Raw genomic sequence first — 22,405 nt, 5'->3', positions numbered from 1 at the left:
GCAAGAGGGAAATGTACTCTTTGTTCTGATAATATATGGCTGAGGAGAACAAATTGATATAAAATATTTTATTCTACCTCTTAATAGCATGCTATGCTGTTGATTCAGGTAAGCAGTAAGCAGAGCCCAGAATGGATTGCATTTCTGTTATAGTCAGGATCCATTTGAAGGTTCCTGGATTTCCTCATGAGAGTCTTGTATTGTACAACTCCCAGCTCACTGTAGGAACTTCTCAGGGAATCTTACCCAAACCCATCTTTTCAGTTGACATTCTATACAGTCTTTCATCCCATCAGCAGCTTTGGAGTGTGACAGAGGTAAATAGCCTTTCCCATCTGATGTTGCATAGTGTAAACATATCCGCACCTGCTCGTTTCAAGTAGCTACCTCCTGCGGCTAAACAAGGGCATCAGTCTTTTACATTCCAGCCACTTTCCAAGTCAGTAACTATTGTCTACAGACCCACTTTAACTCTTCCTTGAAAATTCCACATGGAATTTTACAATTGTATTAACAAAATCCAATTGTATTCTTAGAATCCAATCATCTAACATAGCATGGGCAAATATCTATAATAATTTATTTTGTAAGAATGTTTTGACCCACTAAAATTTAAGAGCATTAGAATACTTTTGATGATTCTATCCAGCAACAGCCTTCCTCTACAGTACAGTGAAGATCTGAGCCATTTTTAGCCCCACCTACTGTGGATGATCCACTGACCTTGCAAAGGAGATGAAAGCGGCATCTGCCTATATACCTGAGCACAGAGCAAAGCTATTGATTATGGCCCAAGAGTCCTTATGTATCCAATACTACTCAATTATTATGCCATTACGAATTGCCCTTAATTCTGTCCATTGTGTTTACTCACTGGTGACTTCTTCAACTGATGTTTTATCATCCACAGGGCGAATGGCTGCATAATTCCATAGTGCTTTTTCCCTTAATTTGAAACTTCCATTTGTCAAATAGGCTGTGTAGGGGAGGAAAAAACAATTTTCCCTTCAACCTTATGAATTCTTAGTTGGGACCTCTGTAACAAAAGACAAATTAACAAGAGAAAAACCAATGGAAGTTTATTAATATGTCATATCTCATGTATACATGGAAGACACCCACAAAAAAATGAGCAAATCTTGAAGAGGAAGTTCAGAACGGCATTTTCAACAAAAAGCAACATAATGTCAGAGAAACAACAAGACAAAGATAAAGAACCTTGGATCTCTAGTGGCCACAAATTGTGGGAAGGCAAATAAATACGAAACTGACGGTAGATGAAAGCTATTATACAGATTGGGGGACCGGGACACAAAAGGACAAGCTCCATCTTGCTTCTTCCCGAGCGCCACTGTTTTCAACATTCCCTCCCAGAAGACAAGCATCTATTTCCCGCGGAAAACTAAGAAAAACCGCCAAAAAGGTCTCCAGCCCCTCAAACCCCAGATGGCCTCTCCGAAAGCCCTTAAACCACCAACCCCCCAGCCCGTAGGAGCCTGCACTTCTGCCCTGTCAGAGGCCCTTCTCAGGTTTCCCCTTTAAGGCCTGTCTTTGCCCACCAAGGCCATCTCTTGCCTCTATTCTTTTCTCCCTTTACCTGACATTTTGGTGCCACCCCCGGGCGGGCATCCGGAGGGGCGCTCTTTGCAACCCGGGGAGCAGCGGCCGGGGCGGCTCCCGGGGCTTACTCCGCAGCGTCCGCTACGCAGCCCCTCCGACCCTGCCGTCTCCACATCCGGGTCCCCAGCCCCGCGGGCTCCCGGACGAGTTCCTTCAGGGTCAGCTCCAAGTCTGGGCTGTATCCTGGCCTGCCAGCTGCCACGAGGTTTCTGGATTCTTCTCGTCTCTCCGCTCTTTCTCCTTCGCGCTCCTCACTTCAGCGCGAGGCCCTTTGCAGATTCCTTCTCAGACATCCCAAAGCCCAACAATTCGCCCGAGCACGGGTCAGAAGCGGCTTTCTACCTCGTCCCCCACAGTGCTTTGGGGGCGGGGTTCAGGTGTCCCTTTATTCCCGGGGGACTTGCTGGGACCCTTGGTGGCGGCGTGAGAGCCTGGGGAGGCCTGATTCTCAGCCGCCACCTCTCAGGGCTTTCGGGAGGCTCGTTCGGCTCCCGCTCCTCTGAGAAGGCCTTTCGCAGTCAGCGAGGGACCTTCGCCACCTCCGCCATGGCTTCCCGTGCCCCTGCCATGCCCCGTCTTCCCCCTTGGGGTGTCGTCTTCTTAACCTTTCAAACCTGTGCCTACATACAGGGCGACCTTAAAAAGAAGTGTCTTATTTTCTTTTGTAATACGGCGTGGCCCCAATATAAATTAGATAACCACAATCGATGGCTGGAAATGGCACATTTGACCATCAGATCCTTCGCAATCTGTACAGTTTCCTAAGTAGGAATGGCAGGTGGTCAGAAGTCCCCTATGCACGGGCTTTTTCCTGTCTCTGCTCGTGCCTGTCCTTGTGCTGGGATTGTTCCCCTCACCAAGCTCTTTTATTGAGAGAAAACCCTCCTTCTAGTCCGTGCTTTGATCCTGCAGATGAAGCCCCTCCTTAGGCACCAGGACACTCTACTTCTTCCATGTCAGCTCCCCATTCCCCTCCCACGCCACCATCTCCTGACACCCCGACACCCCCACTCCCTTCCTGACCGTCTCTCCCCGTAACCCGATCTAAACACGGGACCGGCCCCGTCCCGGGCCAGGGCATCCTTTTCCGTAGCGGGCATGGAAGGCATTGCTTTGGGTCCATGTCCCTTTTACCATGGCTGACCTTTACCAAATCAAAAAGCAACTGGGTTCCTTCTCAGAAAACCACACAATATAGGCAGGAGTTCTTATATCTTACACAAACCTTCAACTTAAACTTCACATGACTTATATGTCATCGTAACTTCCACTCTAACACCGGAGGAAAACGAACTCGTCTGGTGTTCAGCCCAAGCCCAGGCTCACGACGATGACCTACACACTCAGTCCCACCGAAACCTGGTCGCAGCAGAGGCTGTTCCGTCTCCAGAACCTAACTGTACCTATCAGCAAGGTAACCCCAGCCTCCGATCACGAGATCACCTGGTGACCTGCCTTTTAGCAGACATGGCCAAAAATGTCCATAAGGCTGTAAACTGGAACAAGATTACAGAGGTCACACAAGGGCCACAGGAAAACCCTGCCCTCTTTTTATCTCGCCTGACAGAGGCCTTAACCAAATATAACAATTTGAATCTGGAATCCACAGAAGGGCAGACTCTCTCACACCTTCCTTTTATCTCTCAGTCTGCCCTTGACATCCGAAAAAAATTAAAAAAAAAAAGAAAAAAAACTAGAAAAGGGGCCACAGACCTCATGGAAAGAACTCCTTGAAATGGCCTTCAAAGTTTTTAACAATAGGGAGAAGGAACATCAGGCCCCAAAAGTGTATTCACTTAAAATACCAGATGTTTGCCTCTGTCCAAAACCCGGCTCAAGACAAAAGAAACCCCCCAAAACGCTTAGGCACTTGCTTTCAATGTGGCACATATGGACACTGGGCAAAGCCTGTCCTAATCCTCGTCCACCCTCTAAGCCGTGGCCTTTGTGCAGACAATGGGGCCACTGGAAGATGGACAGCTCTCAACTGGGACTCCCTCCCCGCTCCAGGGTACCATCTGAGGCCCCCAGACCAATGTGTCTGTCTCTGCTGTTGCTGACATGGTAGATCGAGTTGAGGTTGTGATTTAGGGATTTTATTAAGGTGTTCAAGGCTTTCCTTGTAATATATTTATTCCTGATGACTTGACTTCTGCAATGTCAGCTGAATGTATTATAATCTATCAAGGCCCCTCTTGATAAATGGGTGATGGCGAAAGGGGTCATACACTTTAGGGAAATCCACCACGAGGCCTACATGGTCCAGACCTCCCTCTGGACTGGAACTTTTTCCCTCAGCGCCCCAGTCCAACACCAGGTTGGACTGCAAGATGATCTTAATACCATAAAGCCCCCTCAGTGATTAGTGCAGGTACCAACTCAAACAGGACTAACCATAGCTTTTCAGTCTCCCACTTTGTATATTTAGACAACCCTTTATGCAATCCACTCCAGTGGGGACCCTCCCTGAGGAAAGCAGCAACAGCACCATCATCATATCCCCACCCCAGTCACATAGAGACTGCCAGACTCCGTATAGCAAAACATATCACCGACACAATCAGGTCCAACTTACTGACTTCTCTACATTTTCTGGAAACATTTCAGACCACACCTCCCACTATTGTATGGGAGGGAGGCACTAGGCCCCTAACTTCCAAGTTAGACTTCTTCCAATTAGCAGATCAAGGCAAGTGTTCATGGGTCTCTACCTTTAAGGAGACTGTCCGTCTATTTCTGGACCCATACAGGCTACACCTCACCTCTGAAATACCTCCTCTCCCTACGGATACCTTTACCTCTTTTATGGCAGCCTTTTTAGGACACAGTATCCACCTCTGGTCATCACTCCCAAACAGTGGAAGACCCTTTGGTCCGCTAATCACTTCTGACCTCTTTCCTTGTATTGATTACACTGAAGACATATTCTGGCTCTGCGTAACTTTGGCCTTTTTATGTCTCCCCACCAACTGGACAGCCTTCGGTATACTAGTTTTCTTATTTCTTTCCATTTACTTTTCCCCACTTGACACTCCCATCCCAGCGCCACTCCATGCCAGGATCAAGACTAAATCTCGCAGCGCCATACAACTTGTCCCCCTCTTGGCCACCCTCTGCTGCCGGGGCGGGGTCAGGAACAGCAGGATTAGGGATTTCCCTAACAGAATTCAGCCACCTATCCAAAAACATTTCTGCCAGCCTCTAAGACATTTCTAAACAACTTGAAGATCAGGTAGACTCACTGGCTGCTGTTGCTTTATGAAACCATAGAGGCCTTGACCTCTTGACAGCAGCACAGGGAGGCATTTGTGCCCTCCTCCAAGAACAATGTTGCTTTTACACTAATAAATCCAGCCTGGTCAGGGATGGAGCAGCCAGACTCCAAAAACAAGCTGAAGAATTTGCTAAAGCTTCTCACAACTCCATGTGAAACTTCTCTTTTCCCTCTGTTATCCAGTGGCTCCTACCCTTCATATCTCTCGTAATCCTAAGCCCTTTGGTCCTTTTATTTCTCCCCTGTTTAATAAATATGATACAAAAATTCATCCTGGACAGGGTCACTGCAATAGCAGGAACCACAATGCAGCAAAACGTCCAGAGGGTCCTTCACCTCCAGACCCTACAAAAAAAAAAAAAAAAAAAAGGGAACACCACCTCCATTCAGCAGGAATTAGTTAGACCAAAGATCAAGGCCCCTTTTCTATATTCAATAAAGGGTCTGGAATGAGGGACCAGGACGCAAAACGACAATGGCCATCTTGCTTCTTCCCAAGCACCGCCGTTTTCAACATTCCCTCCCAGAAGGTAAGCATCTGTTTCCCGCGGAAAACTAAGAAAAACTGCCAGAAAGGTCTCCACCCCTTCAAGCCCTTAAAAACCGGCAGCCTGTAAGAGCCTATGCTTCTGCCCTCTCAGTCAGATGCCCTTCTCAGGTTTCCGTATTAAACCTGTCTTTGCCGCCAAAGCCATCTCTTGCCTCTATTCTTCTCTCTTTACCAGATGTGTATTCCTCTGGTGCTGTCTCCATGTTGATATAGGTCTAAAGTTGTCTTTGGTGATCAACCTTTGTCCTTCCTGGTAGTAGGGGAGGGGTAAATTTATGTCCTGCTTTTAGCCAAATAGGAGGGAGGGCAGAGAGCTTTTCTTGTATCTGCTTCTCAGTTGCTTTCAACTTAAAATAATTCCTATACGAAAGTGGCATATTGTGGCATGGCATATTCTACTACCCTGCAGCTGCCTGCTCTGCTTTAGCAAGGGAAGAATCCTAAGATTCAGACCAACTATCTTTAACACATTAACTGTCACATTAAAAAAAAAAAATTTCTCTGGGGCAATGGTGTTTTATTATGAAAATAGAATAAAAACTTCAAAAACAAAACAATTCTTTCTAATTTAGTGAAAATTTTTTTATTTTTTATTGTTTTCTGTGCATGAATTACATGAAATTCATGCAATGCTACAATCAGTTTTTGCACTGCATGCTACTCGAGTTGTATGTGACTCACAATGTACTTATTGAATTTGTTTTGGAGAACTGAGTCTTCATATGCACGAGGCCCCAGGCTCAAAACTAGTGTGAGTTAAACTGCCACACATGGCAGTTAATGTGTTAAAAGCTATCAGTTTTTCTGGGAGTTTTATCATTTGTCCCAGAAACAGGGTGGCAAACTGCTCATGAATACAATATATTCTTCCAGAACCAGCCTGTGGTTTGTTTTTGTGTGTGTCATTTCCACCTCATGAATGAGTTCTGCTGAGTTGCATATAAAAATAAATATCTCTAACATTACCAATGACATAATAGGTACTTTAGGTCTAAAATTTATTTGACATCTCTTGATATTTGTAGCTGTCTCCTCTAAAGCCAAGTGAAAGGTCACCAGTTTTTGTTTGTTTGTTTTGAAGATACTACATCTAGCTGCTGTATAATGGAGCTTGTTCAAAACCCTAGTATTTGCTAACCATTAGAGAGACTCAAGATTGAACATATCCATTTGCTGGCTCTTTGCAAAGTACTGTGTGCTTTACTATGCATTTATATAGCCTCAAATAGTATTACTCGGGGTATATTCCCTTGAAAGATTCTAAAGAGAGTTTTAATTCCATACTCTATTCAAATCCATTTCAGGGAAGAGGAAAAGCAAAAGACTATCTTATGTATTGGACCTAACAGGAAGTCCAGCTGTAAATGTTTCAGTAGAATGACAGGGTATTGTACATTTTTATTATTAGTTTGATTTATTACTATATATGATACAACTTCCATGGCCCCAACCAGTATTATTTCAGTGAGTTATTGGGTGGGTTCCTACGTTTTAGCCAAATTATCGTAGGCTACTATATATACTATCACACTTCTTCAACTTTTCCTGGCTGCTTACTGTGAGATGAGAATTTTCATGATATCTTTATTACAGCAAATCAACTTGTTTTATGATAGAGAACTCAAGTACCTTTAGAGGAGGAAATATGAATTCTATAATAACCTACCATTCAAATAGACTTGCATTAGTATTAGCCATTTTTACATTTAAATATTAAATAGATTACCTATTAAGTTTCCTAAAGAGCTTTACCATCTGTGGCATGATTAAGAGTATTGGTGAAACTACTTCAAAATAAGCTATTAGTTTCTATAAGTAAGTCATTATTTTTACAGTTCAGAGAGGAATGTTATAAAATTGAACTCCTCATTTTATGATATTATAATTAAGTGTAAACTGTCTTTAAGTTTTTATGTTTATCTGATGAATACATGGTGAGGGTTAGTCAATTATAAAGGTTTCCATTTAGCATGAACAGCTAAAAAGCAAAGGATAAATTGGCCTGACATTTGGCCAAATGCTTGCTTGCAATCTAGTCACACATCAAATACAGCTAATGAGCAATCATATATAAATGATGCCACTAGAAGGTTATTTTTTTTTTTCTTTCCAGCTTTCCAATCTAAATTGCTAACTGAACTCTGTTTTTTAATCAGGGCATCACTGTCCACTCTAAGTTTTATTTTCATTCTTCTAATATTTTCCCCTTGTTCTTGGACATATCACAGTATGTGATTAGCACATACATTCACAATTTAAAAAATTTGAATTTTTAAAATTGAAAAATTAAAGGAAATTTGGTATAATAAGTCAGGTATTTAATGGAGAACATACATCCAAAAATACTGTTCAAAAAATAATGTTAAGATAAACAGCTTGTTACAGACTGAGAGAAATTTTCGTAATATATTTAAATGTCACTATGAGAAAGAAAATATGTATAATTTTTATTTCAAATATAAGAAATTATAGCCAACATGTCTTACTTACTTGCTTTTAGAATTACAATTTGCAATTGTTACACAATCTCATTCTCATCTAGATTTTCTATTAAATAATTCATTTCCTAAATGTCTTAACATAACAAAGCATCAAAGCTTTGTAATGCTTTTGAATTTCAACAGGTCAAGAAAATTCTTGCTAACCAAATGAATTATTATAGTAATAAATGGTGCAGATTAACTTTATCAACTTGACAAGAGACATTCAGACAATTATAAGCATTTTTTTTTAATTTCCTTTCTCTCAGGCTTGAAGGTTATTCACAAAAGAACCAAATTGTGTTAAATTGATTGAATTTACCTACTTTATGGCAGTGCTTTACAGAACAATTAAAGGTGTCTTTCCACAAAATCATTATCAACAGTGCTAGCCTCTGATCAATTCAGTCCAATTAGGACAAACAAAGATTTCTGATAGGACACTTTAGTGAGTACAATTTAATTTAATTCAATTTAAACATCTCTTCCACATTGTGATAAAATTCCAATTTTTATCACTTCAATTTTTAACTCCTCACTCTCTTGTCAAGCATGTGTTTTCCTGTATGTGGCTATCTGTATCTAAAGCTGTTACTAGAATTTTAAAGTTTCATACATATTATTATATATTCCATGAACCCAAAAAAGTTGGAAGTTAACATTTGTATTGACATAACTATTTAGGTAATTACATTATATGTTCCACTTAATATTTAAATAAATCTTTGGATAGAAAGGAAGAAAATAACATAAAATTACTTTCAACTTAAAAATTATGACATTATACAAATAATCTTAATATTTTACTAAATTTATGTAAAAATTTTGAATGTAGATTTCTACTTATATTTGTCTATATATGAAATCTATATATACATATATATGCATACAAACACACAGAATGGCCTCTACATAATCTCTGGAAAATTGTTTATATCAACTAATATATCATAACAATTTCCCCAGGATATTATACATAAATGGATGTAGGTATAGACATATATATACACATATACATGCTATATCTGTATCTGTATTTATAGCCCCTTGCTAATAGCTGAAATTTTGAATCATTCTAATATTTGATCCTTTTTAAAATTTCTTTCAGTTAAAATTTGAGGTAAACACCTAGGACACCTTTCTTACCATGGAGAAGAGTAAATAAACAGAAATGTCTCCTTGAAGAGGAGACATTGGTAAAGACATGGTAAAGATAACTAAGGGAAACAGGAATATATTCATGTGTTAGTGTATTAAATATATTAAAGAAGAAATTGACCCAACGCAGGTCAGTCCTTGAGGATTAAGAGAATGACAAGTTTTTTTTAAGTAATTCATGTTTGAAACAATCACTTCCATACTTCTAGTAACCAAATTCCCACAAAAATATCTGTGAGAACACCTGTAAATCCTGATTTTTGGCAAAGATATCAAGGTCATTCAATGGAAAAGGACAGTCTTTTCAACAGATGGTACTCACAAGCCTGGATATGCACATTCAAAGAACAAAGTTCAACCCTTACCTAACAATATCTACAAAACTTAACATGTATTGAAATCTATATGCAAGAAGTCATAACTGTTAAGCTAGTTCACATCTGGAAGGATGACAAAGGAACATATTAGTAAATATTAAGTTCACACAAGACATCAAAAGTGAAAGGAAGTTCATATTTGTATGAGAAACTTTTGAACATGCTGAAATTGTGTACATGAAGCATCCAAACTGAGATATATTTAGGCAATTAGGTATAGTTCTAGAACTCAGGAAAAACTAAAAGGAATTGAAATGTAGGTATGCATTTTATCAACCCACAGGAAGTGGTAAAACAAAAATTGTGTGAATGAGAACAGTTTGGGATGACATAAAAGTTGAAAAGATGCAGGACTGATGACTGAGATCTGAAGAACACTGGCATTTATGATGAAAATAGAGTCATTGCCTGAGGTTGGCACATTCATGTTCATTTAATATCTAAATCTGAATTTTTAAAACATGAAATTCATACAGTATACAGTGAGGAAAGCTAAGGAGATAATATAAATTATGGCTGAAGTATTCAGTAAGAAGAACACTTCTTCCTGTAAGCCAGTCAGAACAGGAAGCATATCTGGAAGTTAAGAAAAAAGTTTTAAACTCTTATCCTTGGGTTTAAAAAAATAAAAATAAACATAAATACCCTGTGAATAAACTGAACATTATAAACGATATCAGGTGTTACGCCAGAACCTTGCAACAAGTAAGTACTGAATTAAAAATGACCTACTGAATTATCCCAGAGAACAGATGACAAAAGTTAAATGTCATCATCAATAAGGGGAGTTTATCTAGAACAGAGAAGCAATAAATTGAAAAATGAATAATAATATATAAATTGAAAAGAAATTCAAAATTCCGTAGAAACTCTCTTTTTTAAGTAGAGAAAACATTTTTTTAAAATGGAATATTTGGGAAATCTAATTTTGAAATAGATAAAAGTAGAGATGTTCTGGTTACAACGGGGATGAGGACACCTGAGTGTCCCCTTGATTCTGGATGATCCCTGAGAAGCTCGTGTAAAATGGTGAGTTTAAAATGAGAGAAAAACAGAAATGAAACTGAATATTACATATGTTTTTTGAAGTTTCTGAATAACATGTACTTTAAAAAGTTAAAGCTAAAAAATTCTCTGCAAAATATTTTCTACTTTATATACTTATTATTTTTTTAAGTTATTAATTCAAGCATTTAGTCCCCAGAAGTGCACATGGTTATTGTAAGTCCTCTTCTCAGCTCAAAACTATTTCAGACTCACAATCCCAGGGCAACCAAACTAATAACAAAATACATCATCAATAAATGAATGAATGAATAAGTAAATGTATAAAGTTATTCACAAATTATGCACTCCATACCTTTAGAAATTCTAAAGAAAGCATCTTGAAAATAATTAACATCCTAACGTCAAAAATTGCATCTCTTGCATTACAAAGAGAAATAATTATTTGTATACATAACTTCGGCACCAAAACTTTTCACAAGGAAATCTAAGTATTATGGGTTCTAATCTTTTTCAATCTTTTTCAATCTTTTTCTTATCATTAGAATTTAAGCTTGATCACATTTACCAATGTGTCTATCTCTGCTGTTCCTGACAGGGTAGATCGAGTTGAGGTTGTGATTTAGGGATTTTATTAAGCTGTTCAAGGCTTTCCTTATAATATATTTATTCCTGATGACTTGACTTCTGCAATGGCAGCTGAATGTATTATAATCTATCATTTTGGATCAGCAGTGTTTCTAGGTTCATTTTGATTTCATGTAGTCTCTCTTTTGAGTTGCTATAAATTAATTTCAAATTTATTTCCTTAGAAGACTTATGCACATTCCTTTACTGATTGAATGCAAGTTACTCACTATTTGGCATATTTTGACTTGAAAACACATGTATAACAAAAAGAATTTAAATCTTGACAGACTAGGGATTTCAGTTTTAGTATTTATGCAATAACTCTGAATTACAAAATTATTAACAATGATGAATTTAAATTTCTTCTCATTTGTAAAAAATAAATTATTTTTGCTTAACATCTATTATTAATGCAATATAGGCATTTTTCATTTGACTACTATCACCAGATTTCTTTTTATTTCATTTAGATAGTAAGCTATAGTAAGCTAAAGGTAATTCTATATATGCTAAAGACTATTTTGTAATTGATTTCTATGTTCACAATGTTTGAGTTAAAAAGACAATATTTTTATAATTAGATGTATATATTGACCCACACTACAGTACTTTTTAATGACTCAAATCATCTTATAAGTATCAGTTATTATATTGGCCTGGAATACAAGTTAGTTGGCTTTATCTTCATTGATCCTGTATATGGATTTATATAGGTCCTTTATTCCTCACTCTTACAAACTGTCAATGTTTTCTGGTGATTACAAGTTTATGCTATCGATTTAGTGTACTATTTGTGGCTGAGTTGAGGTCTAAGATCCATTCCACGAACCCATTAAAACACATGAGTTTTTGGTTAATTACATTTTTGTGCAAAAGTAGGCTTTTTAAGAAACCACTGAATTCACATTTCTGTTATACTTATTGCATTTTTAAAATATCTGTGACAGTGGTGTTTTGGAACAATATACATTACCAGGGCAGTGAAGAAAGTTCTGGTCAGCATGAGGCCATGATCAATGAATAATATTACTCCAGTGGATTGAAGAACCCAGAAAAATAATTGACTTATTATAATCAAAATTAAATATAAATAATTCCTTTATGAAAATCTTACTTGTTAGTGTCCTGTAGCCATGAAGAAACTAGTTAGGAGTGTACTTTAAATATTAAAATGTGATCACTCCATGGGAAGATGGGCAACCAGAGATACCAGCTGCCAGAGCATCTCAGTAGGAAGAAAAAGTTTTATATGGAAGAGAAAAAAAAAAAAAAAACAGATAAACGTAGATTGGGTGTAATTCTCAGAGAAGGGTACCAGAACCTACATGGGACTCCATGGGAAGATGCTGCAGATCAGAACAAGAAAGAGCAAGATATTGGTGGAGGTCAACCCTCAAGAGGCTCGGAGTCCAGCAAAAGGGTAGGGGGAGTGGTTTGTTTCTGGCATGCTCTCATCTCTGACAGTCAGCAGGCTTCCATGCTGCTGGAGAGTCTTTCTACCCCTGTGAGCCAAAAAGCTGCTACTGCCAGAGAACTAGGAGCTGCTTGTGGACAAAGCACCAGGCTCCCAGACTGCCTCGGGCTCTTCCCATTACCACAGACCCAAACTGAGATAGCAGGTGCAATATTGCTTCCCTACCCACTGTGTGTCTTTATCTTCTGCAGGGGACTTCAGCCTCCCAGTTTTTAGCTTGCTTGTTCCCATGCAAACATTTCCCAACTCTAGCCCAGACTGCGGGAGATACAGGGGTCCAGTGGGTCCCAGGGGATCTGTGTAACTGCAGAGCCACGACATTCTAGGCAGGCTGCTTTGGGGAGATGGGGACAGATGACCAGAGCGCTAGCTTTCCTCCATCCAGACTCTTTTCCTCCAACTCCCCTCCCCCACCCATGCTACCAAGAGAGACAATTGGACTACTGAGAGAAAACAGAGCTGCCACTCTGAGGCTTCTAACAGAGTAGGGATCAAACTTTCCTCTTAAAGTACTACAGTGGACTAAGGGGTGCTCAGGCTGTGAGCTCCCTGCTCAGTGGCCCTCCCAGGTGCTACATGCCTGGCAGCTCCATCGGAGCAAAGAACACCCCCAAGTGGAGGGACATCAAACCTGCTTGAGCACCCCATAGGCAAATGTATCTTACAATTTTTCTTTGGTCCATGTGTCACTGAAATGTGTGTTGGGCCAGGCGCAGTGGCTTACGCCTGTAATCCTAACACTCTGGGAGGCTGAGATGGGTGGACCACTTGAGCTTGGGAGTTTGAGACCAGCCTGGGCAAGAGTTAGACCTTGTTTCTGCTAAAAAAAAATAGAAAAATTAGCTTGGCAACTGAAAATAGAAACAAAAAATTAGCCGGGCTGGTGGCTCATGCCTATACTCCCAGCTACTAGGGAGGCTGAGGCTGGAGGATCCCTTGAGCCCAGGAGTTTGAGGTTTCCGTGAGCCAGGCTGACACCACAGCACTCTAGCCTGGGCAACAAAGTGAGACTCTGTCTCAAAAAAAAAAGAAAAAAGAAAAGTGTGTTGTTTAATCTCTATATATTTGAAGATTTTCCAGTTAGCTTTATGTGATTGATTTCTAGTTTAATCCTATTATGAAAGCAAACATTATATGATTTCTATTTGCTCACATATTTTATTTTTTTTTTATTTTTTTTTATTTATTTATTTATTTTTTTTTTTGAGACAGAGTCTCACTTTGTTGCCCAGGCTAGAGTGAGTGCCGTGGCATCAGCCTAGCTCACAGCAACCTCAAACTCCTGGGCTTTAAGCGATCCTACTGCCTCAGCCTCCCGAGTAGCTGGGATTACAAGCATGCGCCACCATGCCCGGCTAATTTTTTCTATATATATTTTAGTTGGCCAGATAATTTATTTCTATTTTTTTAGTAGAGACGGGGTCTCGCTCAGGCTGGTCTTGAACTCCTGACCTCGAGCGATCCACCCGCCTCGGCCTCCCAGAGGGCTAGGATTACAGGCGTGAGCCACCGCGCCCGGCCTTGCTCACATATTTTAAATTGTATATTGTGGCCCAGAATGTGATCAGTCTTAGTAAATGTTCCGTGTGTGCTTGAGAAAAATATATATTCTGTCATTATTAAGTGAAGTAGTCTGTAAGTGTCAGTTATAGATACTAGTGTGGTTGCTTTCTTAAGGTGAGCAAGACTTGACCACATTCTTATTTAGAGGTGAAAGATATAATATGTGCATGATGGTTAGCCAATGCAGAGACTTTATGGATCTTCCTCTGTAATCAAGTCAGCATGCACGGAAGTAATATGCAGGACACAGAAATTTAGAGAAGTTTATACTTTCAACAATTTTTTCAGTTTCCATTTTGTACCTGGTGCTATATTCATAAAAACTTGGAATACAAATAATGCCTGAGCCACTTATCCAGCAGCCAATTGGAGGTGGCAAATACTAAGCAGTCACCAAGCAAATTAAATTGTTTGAAGGAAAATATGCATATGTGCTGTGGGAAAGAATTTGTTTATTAAGTTCACACTTGAGAGGCTCAGTTTTTTCCATAAGATAGAAAACAGTCATCTGCTAAAAGGAAAATAGCCAATTTTAGGAAGAGTCACGTGAAGGAGAATAATGTGAGAGCCGTGTAGGAGATACAGCTGATGCATAAATATGTGTCTAGATTCTAGAGGAACAAATTCACACAGTTCCTGACTTTTTCCCAGAAGCACTTCGAAATTAGAGAAGCAAAAAGTACATTTCATTGGAATACTCTTCTTTTTTGAAAAAGAAAGAAAAATAGGAGGAACTGGTGCTGCTGCCTTACATGATCCAGGCCACCAGCATTGGGTTTGAAATGAAATTTTGAAGGTGATGAACAAAAGGGAGACTTGTCCTTCTTGATGCAGTCAAAACACAAATTAATAGCACTTCACTAAGTGTAAAGGAAAAGAAAGATACACTTGTTATATAAAGTGTAATCAAAATTTATTATTTAGAAGGTGAGAGGCGTAAAGTGATGACATTGTTAACTAAAAATGTAGAGTTAAATGGAGTTTGAAAATTCAGATAAAAAAACTGAGAATGATTACTAAATATGTTGACACAAAAGATAAAGTCACCCCAAAATACAGAGAATTTATAGTAGAGAAAAATACTGTAACACTGAGGCCAAAGGCTTCAGTAAGTAAGAAAATCAATTTGCATATTATTAAATGACAAAAATTACTTTGTATGTGTGTGTCACGTATTTTTTAGTTTTGTCTACCTATAACACACTCATATAATTTTTTTTACTCTGTCAAGATCTAAATTTAATTTTAATATAGCTTTTTTTAAATGCTATGGTGATGATAATCAATCACCTTGGACTATTTTGTGCTGCTATAATACAATACCAGAGACTGGGTCATTTATAAAGAACAGAGATGTATGCACTTACAGTTATGGAGGCCAGAAGTTCAAATCAGGTCACCAGCATCTGGTATTGGCCTTCTCACCATGTCCTCACACGGTGAAAGGCAGAATGGCAAGAAAAGGATTCTGTGACTTCATATGGCAGATGAGTGAAAGAGAGTGAACCCTCTCCAACAATTCTTTATTATAGCAGTGTTATTCCATTCATGATGGCTAAACACCTCCCATTTGGCCACATCTCTCAACACTGTTGCATTGAAAATTATGTTTTCAATACATGAATTTTGGGGGACACATTTAGACCATACCATCAATTAATCTAACACCATTTACTGAACACAATGTATATCTCTCCTACTATATTTGTCACACTAGCAGTGTTATTTATCAAGCTTGAATTCATAACTGGATCTTTTTTGGAACTTTCCCTTGTATTCCTTTGGACTCCTGATATATTATTATACCAGTTTCACACTGCCTTAATGAAATATCCTAAATATAAATCAGATGTCTAGAAAAATACATCCTGCCTTGCTCTTCAGAACTGTCTTAGACATTCTTGTACCTTTGCTATTAAAGTTTAGATTCAAGGTATCATGTTCTTTGGAAAAAAAATATTTTGAGATCTTTTTTTTTTTTTTTTTTTTGAGACAGAGTCTTGCTCTTTCACCCTGGCCAGAGTGCCATGGCGTCAGCCTAGCTCACAGCAACCTCAAACTCCTGGGCTCAAGCAATCCTTCTGCCTCAGCCCCCCGAGTAGCTGGGACTACAGGCATGTGCCACCATGCCCGGCTAATTTTTTTTTTCTATATATATTTTTAGATGTCTATATAACTTCCTTCTATTTTTAGTAGAGACAGGGTCTTGCTCTTGCTCAGGCTGGTCTTGAACTCCTGACCTCGAGCGATCCACCTGCCTCGACCTCCCAGAGTGCTAGGATTACAGGCGTGAGCTACTGCACCCGGCCGAGATCTTGTTTTAAATTACATGTAGTCTATAAAAATAACTTAGGGCTTTATGATATTGACTTAGAATTGTCAGCCTATATGTCTTCATTTTATATTTTGATTAATGTGTTTCAATAAGGATTTATAGTATTTTTTATAAAATATTGTACATTTTAATATTTATTGCCATGTATCTTATATCTGATTTTAATTATAAATGGTATAAAATGCACATTGTAGTATTTCTGTTGTTGGTGCACAGAGATAAAATTAATATTTGTCTTTTGCACTTCTATCACCTGTCCTTCTATATGATGTTTGAAGGAACAATAAATATTTAATTGCTATCTGGAAGGCATATCTTTCTGTAGGCCTCAGTGGTAAGCTTTTCAAAAGTTTCAACAAAATCTTGCCATCCTCCCTAAGGTAGAAGACACTCTAATTTCAGCTGGTTACTAAACACAAAATGAAAAAAAAAAAAAATCCAAGTACATAATATTTTGTGTAATAAGGAAATGTTAAAGTAATCAAGAATATCAATTTGCTCTAAGGACCTAGTTATGGGCTTAAATTTTATATCTAGTTGATTGAGAAGTATAAAGCAGAAGAGAAGGACAAAATAAAGCCACTGACCTTTCAAAACAGAGAACTCCAATTCTAGTAAATAAGATCCAATCAAGTAAAGGAAACTATTTCTGTAGGTGAACATGGCTTATTTTCTGGGTTACAAGCATAATCAAACATGACAACAGAAAGGGTATATAGAGGCACAGAGATAAAGATACCTCTCAAATCAATACTTTCAACATCACAATCAGCATGTAAAGGCAATTTAAGTTTTTATCCAAAAGTAATCTGCTCTGTTTTCTTAGTCTATACCAACTTAGTAATGAAAAATATATTTAATATGGAATCTACTCAGGTAAACAATGAAGTGCCATAAAAAATACTTTTAGAAAAACCCACACTATTTTTTAAAAAATCCTCTATTTTTCATAACTTTGGGAATTAATACATACAAATATTTATAGTAAAAAACAATAAAAGAAAGACTGAAGGGACCATTCATAAAAATGTAAATTATTCTGCTGGATTTTCATGTTTCTCCATTCTCATACTTGATCTAATGTGAAATATAATTTATAGTTTCTATTTCCAACCTGCCTTTGTCATAAACTTCCACTTGAATATGTCTCACACAGATATCCCAAAAGATATTTCTCTCACAGAATGAATGACAATGAAACTGAGAGGAAGTATTATAAAACTAAAATTAAACCTGAGCACATAAACAAAATGAAAATGTTCTGAGCTGAAACCACATTCTTTCTAGATGGGAAATTTGTTTTACAAATGCATAATTTTAAACATACTAAATACAATTGTAAAATGAACATTTGAAAGGTAAAATGTAATAACTGATGTCTAAATGTGACTGTCAATGGGAAAAATGGTGATAAACTGAGATAGTTATGTTCACATTTAATGATATTTAAACAAAATTAAATTATATCTGTTTATCTGCACTCAAAGAATCAAGAAAATTGAAGCAATCAGAATTTTAATTAGGCTAAAAAATATAAAAGCACTGATAAAAGAAATAATGATTTAAAGAATTTTAACCAGTTCTGATAAGAATGACAGACAAAACTTTCAGTGCATTACTCTGTCATCTTCCTGACCTCTTGGTGCTAGTTTTAAACGTGCATGTGTCTGAATTCCTTGGTTCCACTTGTGGCTTCCTGACTCTCAATCCTCCCAATGGTGGCAGAGGCAGCATCCTCCATGGAGAAGGAGTTTTCTGGTATTGTAGAAGTCATTTCTAGAGAAATATCATAGATTACTGTATCCTTCCTGTTATGGACTGAATCATGTCCCTCAAAACTTATATGTTGACATTCTAACCACCAGTACCTCAAAACACGGCTATATTTTGCCATATGTTTTGACATACAAAGAGTTAATTAAGTTGAAATTAGGTCATGAACGTGGGCCTAATTCAATCTGACTGATGCCTTTATAAGAAAAGGAGATTAGGATGTACAGAGAGATACCAGGGTACACATGCACAGAGGGATGGTCATGTGAAAGACAGCAAGAGGGTGGCCCTTTGCAAGCCAAACTGAGAGAACTCAGAGGAAATCAACCCTGCCAGAACTTTGATTTTGGACTTCCAGCCTCCAGAACTATGAGAAAATAAATGTCTGTTGTTTAAGGCACCCAGTCTGGGGGTGAGGGTAGCCATCTAATACACTGCCATTCCTTAGAACATGCAACCTAAATTCTTGCACTTTACCCTTTCTGGTAAAGTGCATAGATAGACTTTATTTTCCTGGGACTGAATACCAATTGACATATTATTTAATAGAAGAATTAGATAACAGATTCTTAAGATTGGGACTCAAATTTCTTCCCTAAACTGGTTGGGTTTTGAAGGCAAAGATGATTTGGTTCCTCTTGGACAATGAAATGTTAATAGTGCGTGACATGCAGTAGCAAAACAGTTAGTCAAATTATGATTAAGCCTAGAAGAAGTGCCTACTAGAGATAAGACTTTGGCAGAGTGAATGGCCACTGTGTTTGACTAGTATAGTTTGAGTGAGGAATTAAAGCTATATGGGGACAATGGTGGTGTCTTAAGTACAGAAAGTTAAAAAATAGAAAAATGACAATCTCAAGGTTTAAATCCTCAGTTCAAGGAATGATAACAGAGTCACAGACCTTCTAGGACTATCCTCCAATATTTCTATTTCTTGTAGCCATAGAGCTGCTGACATATCCAAACTTCAGATGTAGAGTGTGACATGGCTGAATTTCAAGAGACATTCAATGTATAGCTTTAAAGTTCTCTGTGTGAAACTGATGTCATTGACTGGAAAACAATGGAGCTTTGAAAAGAAGAACAGAGATATTTAGGGGTACCGTTGTAGCCTGGACCACAAAACACCAGTGAACTTCCCTTGTCAGCAAAGGCAGCTTCTTCTTTGCCATCTTATTAAGTTGTCTTGAAAAGACTGTAATGGCATATCTAGAAAAAAATATTCTTATGAGGCTTCGCAGTTCTCTATATGCTCCGTCATGCCACTTCTCATTGTGCCCTGACCTGTACGCATACTTGTATGTCAGTACACCATACTAGCGAAATATAAAATCATATTTTATAATATAAAACTTAGATACCAAAATTGTTGCAAGGTTTTGACTGATGAACATCAGCTAAAACCCAGGGAGCGTGAAGGGACAGAGTGTAAAGATCCTAGGCAAAGGAGGAAGCGCCACCTAATTTTAGATTAGGCCAACAATATCAATTTTAATAAACTTAACAATTTTGGATTTAATAAATTAGCTAAAGCAAATAAGAATAATTATAACTGGCCTTTATGTTGATTTACATTAAATTAAGTTGAATTTCTAAAACTACCTTGATACATTGTAAATATAATACAAAAACATAGGAGTATTAGAATGAATTGATTCTGTATTATGTCAAAGACACAACTATTTGCACTCAGGGAGAAAAGATTCTCCCTAAAGAAACTGAAAAGTTTAAGATGTTAATGGATCAAATATCTCAATACCATTATATAGTTACTCTATCAATTCTGCCCCATCAATCAGTATATTTATTTTGGACAAGTAGATTCTAAAATGTATACAGAAATGCAAAATGGTCAAAATTTTTTTAAAAAATCTTCAGAAATAAAAATGTTGGAAGGTTTACTATACCAGATATCAAGCCTTATTATAAAGTTATGGTAATAAAAACAATGTGAAATTGGTGCAATGATAGTAAACTAGTGGAACAGAATAGAGAATGCAAAAAAAAAAATCTCACATATACTGTTTCTTTTATGACAGATTTGCAAAGAAACACAGTGAGGGAAAACTTTGGTTTTTAAGAAGAATTAGTGAGTGCCCATACAGAAAAAAAATCTTTATCCTTATCTCACATTATGAATTCAAATGGGTTACAGATAGATATAAGCCTGTGTTTAAAATCTAAAACAATTAAATTAGAATAACAGGAGTGTAGCTTTCTGACTTTGACATAAAAATATTCCTTAACCAGCACACAGAAAGTACAGTAGAAATTATTAATACACTAATCCAAAAGTTTCCATTGAACCATTGGGTATGTAAAAAAGAATGTCACCACAAGGGTATATGCAGTCCCTGAGAGAAGCAAAACTAATGAGATGAGCCCTGCGATACCCATGGCTCTTGTTCTGTGACAATTTTTTGACTAAGGAACAGGGACATGGAGTTCAACTGTACCAGAACAGCCTCACTGAGCTAAGGAATTTTTTATTCCATTTTTGTTCTAATCATTGGTTTTGTGTCTAATATCTTTTTACATATTGGAGAATTGTTTATTTGTCCTTCATAACATTCATCACAATTGTTAACACCTGACTGCTTTTTACTGCCAGTCTATGCATTTCTTGAGGGCAGTTGCCATACCAGGGAAGTGAATGTGCTGTGGACTCCATTTAAAATACCAGGACCACCGAAATGTGCATACAGCAAATAATTTAATGACATAGCAATGATCATATAGTCCCTTTCTAAAACTTTAGTTTGTTCTAAGCTCAAAATCCCTCCACATTACACAATAGATGCCTAGGTCATCTAAATATTCCCGTTGGTGGTAGAGGGAAAAAAATAGATTGATCATGTTTTAATCATTTACATTAAGAAACATCAGTAAACCCTCTCTGGCTCAAGTTGCTTAAACAGAAGGATAAAACTGAAAAATTTTCAACCAATATTGGGACCAAAAAAAGAAAAAGAAAAACCTACAAAACCCGAATTTGTAGTCTTCTCCTAAGTAGACAAATATTCATTGTTTCTCAATTCTTATGACAGACACATATATTAATACTTCAAAGAGATAAATCTAGTTTTTATACTTCTCAATGTTTAAAATTTTTTTAAAAATATGGCAAAATTTTTAATTTAATGAAAAAAATTAATTGCTAAGAAAGACATTTGTTGCCTTATTCACGCGTAGTAGTAAATGTTTTCAGTTTATTTATTCATGCTGTAAATAGTTATTTGAAACCACATCACATCAACTTTCATCATAATTTTATATTCCAAAAATGATCAAACAACTTTCTGGGAGATGTAAATGTTCTAGAAATCCTGATTTAATTCCATCCTGTATGTGTAGCTAAAACTTAAACACTTTGAAGTTGTGTAAAGACTACTAATAGGCAAAACCTACACATGTAAGACACACTTTATTTCTCATACAGTTGAAATACTTTGGCATAAATATATATTCATGGTTTTGAAGAGATAATAAAATGAGCAATTTATGCTAAAAAGTTTGAGCCTTAGTATTGCTGAGCAAACATATCATGAATTACCTAAGACTTGATTAATTTTCAAAAGTTAATTTTAAAAAATAAAGCTGATTTGATCAATTCTCTGTGGCAATTCTGGTGGTTTTTTACCTGTCCTCATTATTTCATAGCAGAGTCCAAGCTAGAAAATTAAAAAATACAGCATTAAAAATACTCAAACCTGAGAGTTTTGAATAGCTACAGATTTCATTAACACATAAAGTTGTGTAAGAAGACGAATGGAAAATTTTAAAGACTCAAAGGCCGATCACAGGGAACTTGCTCTTGAGTTCTGTGGGTATTTTACATAATTAGTGCATTGAGAATTTGTGTATGGTACATGAACATAAATTGCTCAATGGTAAATTAGCTCATTTTGTATCCTTGCATTTACTACAATTTAATACAATTGAATTTAATGAACATTTTTTTCATTCTCTACCTAGTGCCAGGCTACTAGGTGCAGATTGATGGAAAAAGAAATAAGGGATTATGCATATTCTTAAGAACTCTCTGTCCAGATTGTTGAACACACTCACGGACACACACAGCCAATGTGTATGATGCTCTCTGTATTTGACTCCATTTCTCAGATGTTATGGTCTGAATTTGTGTCCCCCTCAAATTCATATGCTGA

This window comes from Lemur catta, chromosome 12, assembly GCF_020740605.2.
Source record: "Lemur catta isolate mLemCat1 chromosome 12, mLemCat1.pri, whole genome shotgun sequence".
Taxonomy (NCBI): Eukaryota; Metazoa; Chordata; class Mammalia; order Primates; family Lemuridae; genus Lemur; species Lemur catta.
This window is presented reverse-complemented; position numbering follows the sequence as displayed.